Source organism: Caretta caretta, chromosome 27, assembly GCF_965140235.1.
Source record: "Caretta caretta isolate rCarCar2 chromosome 27, rCarCar1.hap1, whole genome shotgun sequence".
NCBI lineage: Eukaryota > Metazoa > Chordata > Testudines > Cheloniidae > Caretta > Caretta caretta.
This window is the reverse complement of record NC_134232.1, coordinates 8,347,648-8,357,033: the sequence shown is the minus strand read 5'-3', so window position 1 is coordinate 8,357,033 and position 9,386 is coordinate 8,347,648. Positions and strand designations below refer to the sequence as shown.

The 9,386-nt window shown below is 50.9% G+C and overlaps 1 protein-coding gene across 12 annotated transcripts in view; it reads left to right on the top strand.

Annotated features, from left to right (window-relative positions):
* The first annotated feature begins 1,088 nt into the window (after positions 1-1,088).
* MAPT (microtubule associated protein tau) overlaps positions 1,089-9,386 on the top strand; it is a 101,409-nt gene continuing 93,111 nt past the window's right edge. For all 12 annotated transcript variants that reach the window (XM_048830116.2, XM_048830108.2, XM_075123574.1 and 9 more), the window contains exon 1: positions 1,089-1,195. The gene's annotated coding sequence lies outside the window, so the exon portion shown is untranslated. The remainder of the gene's footprint in view (positions 1,196-9,386) is intronic.

Genomic DNA, 9,386 nt, shown 5'->3' with positions numbered 1-9,386 from the left:
GATATTTAATTGAGGAGGAATACTCTAGTAGCTAACTAAAGGCTGAGACCCTGAACCCTGGGTTCTGTTCCCCACTTTGCCTTCACTTCAGTGGGGGAATGTGAGATTGTTTTGCCAAATTGGTAAAAATGGGTAGTTACCTAAAACCCAGTCTACGCTATGGCTGTGCCTGGTTTTAAAAGGGCAAGAAGTTTCTTAGGTCTGGTGATCGGAGGAATTGAGGGGCATCTAGTACAGTGAGGAGCGGTGTTTTGGGACACTTAGAGGAGGGAAGCGGGCAGATAATTATGGTTGGGGGTGCCCCTTGGGGCACCTCGGAGGGGGGAGGGGGCAGATAGTTGGGGGGGCGCCTCGGAGAGGGGAGGGGCAGATAATTGCGGTTGGGGGCGCCTCGGAGGGGGGAGGGGCAGATAATTGCGGTTGCGGGGGCGCCTCGGAGGGGGGAGGGGGCAGATAGTTGTGGGGGCGCCTCGGAGGGGGGAGGGGGCAGATAATTGCGGTTGCGGGGGCGCCTCGGAGGGGGAGGGGCAGATAATTGCGGTTGGGGGCGCCTCGGAGAGGGGAGGGGGCAGATAATTGCGGTGAGGGGGCACTTGGGGGGGGCGCCGGCAGTGGGGGGTGTCTGAGGGAAAGCGGCAGGCGGATGACTGGCAGGTCCCCCTCTGTTGGGTAACAAGGGGGCGGGGTTGCTGACTAGGCCCCGCCCCCTCAGGCCAGGCCCGTCCCCCAGGACTCTCAGCCCCTCCCCCCTCGGGGCGCGTGTTCCCTCAGGAGAAACATTCTCTTCCCTCAAAGGAGCCGGACGACGACGACGACGAAGGCGGCCTCGCGCATGCGCTTCTGAAGGGCGGGGGGGGGAGCGGTCAGTGAGTGGCGCTCGGGTCGTTGTACGCTTGCGCCCTGGTGCTCCCGCGGGCGGCGACTCGGCGCATGCGCCTCCCCCTGCGAGAGGAGGCTGTGGTCGTTGTCCGCTTGCGCGCGCGCCGCTGCTCCCTCTGGCGGCGCCCCAGGAGCCGGGCACTCGCTCGGCGAAGGTTCCGGAGCCTGCGCTCGCCCCCGCCCCCGCCCGCGCGCGGCCCCCGCCCGCCCGCGCGCGCGCTCTCTCCTGTCCCTCCCCCGCTCCCCCCCCTCCCCCTTCCAGCCGGCTTCGCTGCGCGTCTCCAGCGAGCTCCCCCTGCAGCAGCCGCGGCGGCAGGTAGGCGCCCGGGACTCCCCACCCAGTGCAAACCCCGCCCGGGGGGAGCGGGGGCACGGGCAGACCTTGGGGCAGGGCACAGGTGCATGCAACGGGGTGTGAGGTGTCTGCAGGGCACTGCACGGGTTTGGAGCGGGGGGGGGGGGAGTTGCATGCAGTGCAATGCAGTGCAATGCAGGGGGCTGCGTGTGCGCACTGCAAAGGTCTTGGAGGGGGGGAGGCAGGGAGTGGAGGGCGTGCAGTGCCGTGGCTATGTGGGGATGCACTCTCTGCATTATTCACTTTGCATTCACCTTAGTGTTTATAAAAAGAGAGAGAGAGGGAGGGAGGGAACCTGTGCAGGGTGTTTTTTTTTTTTTTTTAAATTTGCAGAATCCAGCTTGCAGAATAATGAGATTTGCGGCCCCCCCCCCGCCTCCGAAAAATCCCAACACGCGCACCTATCTAATAACAAAAAAAATCTATTTGTTTCGATTTCCAGTGAGGGTGTTTTTCTGTTGTTGTACCTCCTTTCCACCCCCCAGCATTCAGTGGAGACTTTTTGCATTATAAAATGGGGTAGGGGTGTGTCTCTGCTGGAACCTAAAGGGTGGGTTTGGTGGCGTGAGCTGTTCAGGGAATGGAGGTTTCTGTCACTGTTTCCTTTGCTTGTGTATTAAAACTCAGCTGCAACGTTATTTGGGGATAAATGTGTGTACCGGTCCAGCTTGGCTTTTTAAATTGCAAAGGGATTTTTCTTAAAAGCAGTCTTCTATTTCATGTAATTCACACGGATGCTTTATTCCCATCCTGCTGCAAGTTGCAACCACTGTTGCGGCTCTAGGGTTGCAGGTGCATTTTATAGGGGAATTTTTATTTTTTCCCCTCCTTCCCACTTTTCTCTACATTCCCCCTCCCCCCCCATCTCATTCCTGCTGCCAGGTTTGGTTTCCTGTTTGGAAGACTGCTTTTGATTGTGGGGGTGATGGCAAATCATAGGTTGTCTGTGGGTACTGCAGTAGGTGTGGATCTGGAGAGAGAAAGGGTGGGCTTTTTTTCCTTTTCACATCTGAGGTGCCATATTTTGCAGTTCATCATATCTTCAACATTACAGAGAGGATCCTGTTTAATGTGGGGGCACTTTTAAAAAAAATTGTCATTTTAAGAAGTAAAAGGTATTCTGTGCATGGTCACTATCTCCTTTAATCATAAAATTGGGGATAGAAGGAGAGCTATTTGGGTCATGTAGTCTAAGAGTTACGCTGCTTTGTTACACAGCACAGGTCACTATTATGTGATTTTTACGTTTCATTATTCTAAAATCTTGGTATTACTGGAGCATGGGGGAAAATGCACTTTATCTGCCCCCCTGTATTTTAAGTGTCTGAGTCACCTTGTTTGATGTAATTGATAACCATAGTAACAGCCATGAGCAGGGACACAATAGACAGACAAATCCCTCCTTGGTATTGCAGTTCTGTCTGCTTTCTCCTGGAGATAAAGAGACATTAGCCTCACTAGGATTTTCTGCATAATTATTTTGTATCTTTATGGGCTTTTTCTTAGGAGCTGTCTGAAATGGGTCTTGTAAAAATTTTAGTATATTATATGGCATCTGGTCACGCCCCTGCTATGGCAGCATATATGGATGCATAATACAATTCTTGTTGATTGGGTGAAGACTGTGGTATATCCCTATAGTTAAGGTGGGGAAAAAACCTTTTGTCTACCAGTATTTGCATTCTTAGCCTTTAATTTCTGTAGCATGCTGAAATTGACATGCCATCTCCTTTATTACTTATTTTATTTTTACACTGCAAATTCCTTTTGATCATTCAGAGTGCACAGAATTACCCTCGACAGGGACATGATTCTGCCCCATTTCTGGACATTGTGCCATACAAGGTTGTTTTCCATCACGCACTGAGCATCCCCCTGTTCTGAATTTTCAGCCCATAAACAGGAAAACCCTTGACAGAGATTGGCACAGACTTTGCTGTAGTAAATATAATGTGTTACACCTAGTCTCCTAGATTTGAACCATTAAGATGGCTCTCCTTTCAATGAGTTTATTTGATCAAGGAATGACCAATTCTAATTGTATTCTGTTCCCTAAGAGAGAGTGGGTGTATGCATGGGAGGGTTGAGGTAGGGAAGAGGAGTGTTTCTAGATACATTAGTTGCATTATAAAAATACAGCGGTCCAGCCTTTCCTCTCTGGGAGGGCAGCTGCCATCATTCCAAAGGGGGTTTCTCCTTCCATTTGCTTACCTTGTGTGGGGCACAACTCCATTTGCAACCAAGACTGATCCTTCTTTATGAACTGACTAGAAGAATGTGCCGTAAGACTGAGCTACGCAGTCTTTACTCTAGCAGTCTGTATGGAGCATGCTTCATAGCAGCTCTAATTTATCTACTTGTGCAATATACAAATTGAATGTTTAAAGACTCTTCAAATGGAATGAAAAGAAACTCACTAAAGAGATTCACTTTGTTCCATTTAAAAGCACTCTATCCATTTGAAAAACACACAAAGAATTTTTTTTTACCTTTGTTACTAATAATTTAGATGGTAAAAGCTCAGAATCTTACGTCTAATTTATTTTTCACTATGCAGCTGTACTCTTTGCATTTTTTCCTCCTGGTGGACACTGTATTTTCCACTGAATGCATCCGATGAAGTGAGCTGTAGCTCACGAAAGCTTATGCTTAAATAAATTTGTTAACCTCTAAGGTGCCACAAGTCCTCCTTTTCTCTTTGCGAATACAGACTAACACGGCTGCTCCTCTGAAAAATGAAAATGAACTTGTCAATTTTAACTCCTATTTATGGCCAGCTTCATTTTCGAGTTCTAAGTGTTGCAATAATCACAGGAGGAATGTTTGTTTAAAAACCCATGGAAACACTTTGTAAAATCCTTCTCTCCCTCTCCCCTCCCCAAATCTGTATGTAAGGACAAATTTGAGTTGGCAGTTCAATTGTCTGTACGTTACATGGAGTTTTTCTAGATGAGCTATTGGGTAGCTGGGAAGGAAATCCATGCCATTTACAAATATAAATGTTGGATTGGGTTTTCTTACACATACTTGTCCTTGGTGGGTTAGTGATGCATGAAAGCTGGTGTTTGGAAAGAAAGATGCATGTGAAGGTGGCTTTTGCATTTCCTCCCATGCAGGGGCCAAGGGATTTTTGTTACCTAGCTGCAGCATAGGTGGTTTTCACCCTTATTGAACTCCCTTTGTCTCGTCGCTCTTAAATTAGTTTAGCCTTCAGGGTTTAAATTTCGATGGGACGCAATGTTTGTCATTCATTGTGAGTGCTGATCCCACAACACACTGCTCTGTCCAGATATACAGTGAGCATGGTTGATAAAGGTTCCATCTTTTTGTAAGGTATTATTTGTAGTATATCAGGGCACGTCGATCCCAAACAGGCTTAGATAGTTCAGTCTATTCCTTTTACTGAAGTGAAGGTTAAGGAGTGACTTGATCACTGGACATAATACCTACATAAGGAGCAAGATATACGATACTACAGGACTCCTTAATCTTTCAGACAAAGGCATAGCAAAATCCAATGGCTGGAAACTGAGGCTAGAAAAATTCAGGTTAGAAACAGTGAGGGTAATTAATCCTTGGAATAGTTTGCTATGGAATATGGTGTATTTTTTTCATCACTTGAGGTCTTTAAATTAGGACTGGATGTCTTCATAAAAGAGGTGATCTGGTTCAACCACAGGTTACTAGGCTCTGTGCAGGAATTTCTGAGTGTTGACCTATGGCCTTTATTATGCAGGAAGTCAGACAAAAGGATTATAAGGTCCTATCTGAAGTTAAAACCCATAATGCATAAGAAGGCATGGTGGTTGCTCACAGAGAGTTGACAAAAAGAAAAGGAGTACTTGTGGCACCTTAGAGACTAACCAATTTATTTGAGCATGAGCTTTCGTGAGCCACAGCTCACTTCATCAGATGTGTACCGTGGAAACTGCAGTTTCCACGGTACACATCTGATGAAGTGAGCTGTGGCTCACGAAAGCTCATGCTCAAATAAATTGGTTAGTCTCTAAGGTGCCACAAGTACTCCTTTGCAGTTTCCACGGTACACATCTGATGAAGTGAGCTGTGGCTCACGAAAGCTCATGCTCAAATAAATTGGTTAGTCTCTAAGGTGCCACAAGTACTCCTTTTCTTTTTGCGAATACAGACTAACACGGCTGTTCCTCTGAAACCAGAGAGTTGACAGTCCAAGTGTCACGGAGTCCCTGGGCGATGCTCTGGAACTGCTCCCCATGAAGCCAGTCAGGACTCTGGGGCAGTCGCCTTTCTGTGAGCAGCCTGTCTTCAGGACACGCAGCTCACACAGCTTCCACCTTCCTGGGTCTGACCTCGGAGCATTCAGCATCCTCTGCCCCTCCGTGCGCTTCCCACAGCGAGTCCGCTCAGGCGGGGCTCCTGGGGAAGCCAGAGGGTCCTGCACCCCAACTTCGCAGTCAGACGTGACTCTCAGCCAGCCAGTAAAACAGAAGGTTTATTAGACGACAGGAACATGGTCTAAAACAGAGCTTGCAGGTGCAGAGAACGGGACCCCTCAGCTGGGTCCATTTTGGGGGGCAGTGAGCCAGACAACCACGTCTGCACTTCACTCCATGTCCCAGCCAGCCCCAAACTGAAAACCCCCTCCAGCCCCTCCTCCTCTGGGCTTTGTTCCTTTCCCGGGCCAGGTGGTCACCTGATTCCTTTGTTCTCCAACCCTTCAGCTCTCACCTTGCAGGGGGGGAAGGGCCCAGGCCATTAGTTGCCAGGAAACAGGGTGTCGGCCATTCTCTGTGTCCAGACTCCTGCACACACATGCCCTCTAGGGCTCTGCAATGATCATACACCCTTACTCCACCCCCTAGATACTTAAGAACTGCCTAGGGGAAACTGAGGCACCCCCACACTATTCAGAGGAAACATTAAGAACAGTCCCACTTCGTCACATCTCTCCCCCCTTCGAGATCGAACTGAGCGGGGTCACTTTAGCCGGTGACCTGGGGAAGTTCGAAGCCACCAACGTTCCCATGGATGCCCCAGCATCTCTCCCATTCCTTGGTAGGAGTTACACCAGGCCCTTCCAGTTTCACGCCCTCCCTTAGGTCAGGGGTGGTCGATAGCACTCGCAGGCCGCATGTGGGAAGGTTTATGCAGCCCATGCCCTTTGGCCACCCCAAGAATGTCTCCCCATTGACCATCACCTTCTGCTCCCACTGGAGGTCCGGGGGGCCTGGCCCCAGGAAACTCCACACAGACATATAGGTTGGGGTCAGGAGTGGGAGCCTGTCCACATCCCCAACCATCTGGCTGACAGAGTCTATGGCCTTGGGACCCAGCAAGGGAGCTAGACACCGGGGCTTTTCCGCAGGGTCCCCTTGGTTCAAATCGCCAGCCTGCTCAAAGGCAGTGAGGTGGCATCCACACACACACCCCCCTTAACCAGGGGCAGCAATTTAGTCTCGAGGTTCCCTGCGGAACTGGCCCCCCGGGGTCTATCCCCACTCACCCCTGGGAGGTCCCCTAGGCCTCTCCGCTCCCCCACCGCCAGTTCATGCTGCTGCTGCTTCTGCAGCTCTTTCTCGGGCTCTCGCTGTCTCTCACAGTCCTCTTGCTCTCTCAGACTCAGCTCCAATCCCGTCCGTCTTGATCCCCCAATGGGGAACCCGATCGTGAAGACCCCCGTCTGGTCGGGGACAGGAGTCTTGGGGATGCCTGGCTCCCGCTTCAGCTGCTCCCAGATCCTGCTATAGCCCCAGTTGGGGTCAGGAATCTGTTCCTTAGAGCGGTCATCCTCCTCCAGCTGCACGATTAACTCTGCTTTGGTGAACTTTCCAATGCTCAACCCTCTCTTTTTGCACAGGGTTACAATGTCCTTCTTAAGGAGACGGTGACAGGCCGTCACTCCGCTCCTCCCAAGTTGTTGTGGACTCACAGGCCCGTGTGTTCTCAGCTCCCCACGGTTTCCAGGGAGAACCCCTAGTGTGTCAGCCCTTCTCGAGGTCACCACCTCTTTGCCAGGGTCGAGCTGCAGACTCCTCCGCCCCTTGGACTGCTCGCTGCAATCCCCAGGGGAACCCTGTTACTGCACAGTCCTTCTCGCTGGTCACACACTCCCAGGGGTTAACCGCCCCCCGAAACCGCTCCTCTCTGAGCCTTCAGCAGGCCTGGTCCTCGGCAATCCCCCTTCGTGTTACTGCTCCCCAGTCACTTACTGCAGGAAGCACCATCCACGGGGTGCAGTACATCCCACCGCTGCCACCAGTTGTCACGGAGTCCCTGGGCGATGCTCTGGAACTGCTCCCCATGAAGCCAGTCAGGACTCTGGGGCAGTCGCCTTTCTGTGAGCAGCCTGTCTTCAGGACACGCAGCTCACACAGCTTCCACCTTCCTGGGTCTGACCTCGGAGCATTCAGCATCCTCTGCCCCTCCGTGCGCTTCCCACAGCGAGTCCGCTCAGGCGGGGCTCCTGGGGAAGCCAGAGGGTCCTGCACCCCAACTTCGCAGTCAGACGTGACTCTCAGCCAGCCAGTAAAACAGAAGGTTTATTAGACGACAGGAACATGGTCTAAAACAGAGCTTGCAGGTGCAGAGAACGGGACCCCTCAGCTGGGTCCATTTTGGGGGGCAGTGAGCCAGACAACCACGTCTGCACTTCACTCCATGTCCCAGCCAGCCCCAAACTGAAAACCCCCTCCAGCCCCTCCTCCTCTGGGCTTTGTTCCTTTCCCGGGCCAGGTGGTCACCTGATTCCTTTGTTCTCCAACCCTTCAGCTCTCACCTTGCAGGGGGGGAAGGGCCCAGGCCATTAGTTGCCAGGAAACAGGGTGTCGGCCATTCTCTGTGTCCAGACTCCTGCACACACATGCCCTCTAGGGCTCTGCAATGATCATACACCCTTACTCCACCCCCTAGATACTTAAGAACTGCCTAGGGGAAACTGAGGCACCCCCACACTATTCAGAGGAAACATTAAGAACAGTCCCACTTCGTCACACCAAGACCTTAGTTACACTAGAAAAATCAGGACCCGTAATTCTCAATGGGGGCAACACCACTCTTGGTAGCAAAGGTGGAGACTGTAGCGTAGGCAGGACTCAAGCATTTATACCACTAGGTCCTCTAACCTCAATCAGAAGTGGTTTAGATGAGAGAGTGGTAAAAATGCTAGAATCCTTTCTGTCCTACTGCCACTGTTACTGGCTTGGAGCAGCACCCCGGGAAATTAAAGTTCCCAGTTTTGTTAGTGTGGGTGCTGCCTAAATGTGCAGTAGTCGTTGTCACTTGTGTTGTGGTAGCTCCTAGGAGCCCCAGTTATGGACCAGGCTCTGCGTTGTGTTAGGTGCTAAACCAACACACAATAAAAAAAGGATCCCTGCCCCAAAGAGCTTACAGTCAAAGTAATAGTTCTGGTAGCATCAGCTCTCTTGGTCCTTATTAGGATTATTTTTAAAAAAACCCCAAGTGTCATAGACCAAGTTTGTGAGTTAGCAAAGAATAGTTTAAAAAATGAAAGCATGAAATGGAGATGGGGGAGTAATGACCAGAGTAGGTTTTTTCACTTCATCATTTTACTTTTTTTTTTAGAAATCCTTTTGCATTGGGGAATTTAAACATGTAATGCAGGGAGAACTCTAGTGGCACAGCGAAGCATGAATACAGCCATGTGAAAAGCCATTGGTGCCGATGAAACTTCCTGAACTTTTTGACTAATTACCAACACGAACCTCAAATTCTCGTGTTGAAAATATGTAGTAATGGTGTGGAATTTTGCGTTGGAGCTGCTGGGAAGGTGTGTTCAATGCCTCCTGCCAGCCCTTCTCCTGAAAGGGCCCTCTCAGTTCTGACATTCCCCTTCCATTGTGCCCTCCCCCCCTCACCCCCCCCGGGTCTTTCCATCTCTCCCCAGTTGTCTCTTGGAGGAGAGAAGGAAAGAAGAGGCCTTTGAAGGCTGCCGGAACCCTGTGTCTCCTGCAAATGTGTGTGGTCCATGCCCCTTCCAAGCTGACATGGGGCTTGAGGTGGGAGTGGAGGGGAAATTTGGTGTTGCCTGCAATTGTGCTGTGGTGCCATACCTGTGAATTGCCTTGACCTTCCTGTGGCTGAAGGCTGACTTGACAGCTCAGTGCAGGAGCTCTGGGCAGCTTAGGGAGGTGGTGGAATCTCCTTCCTTAGAAGT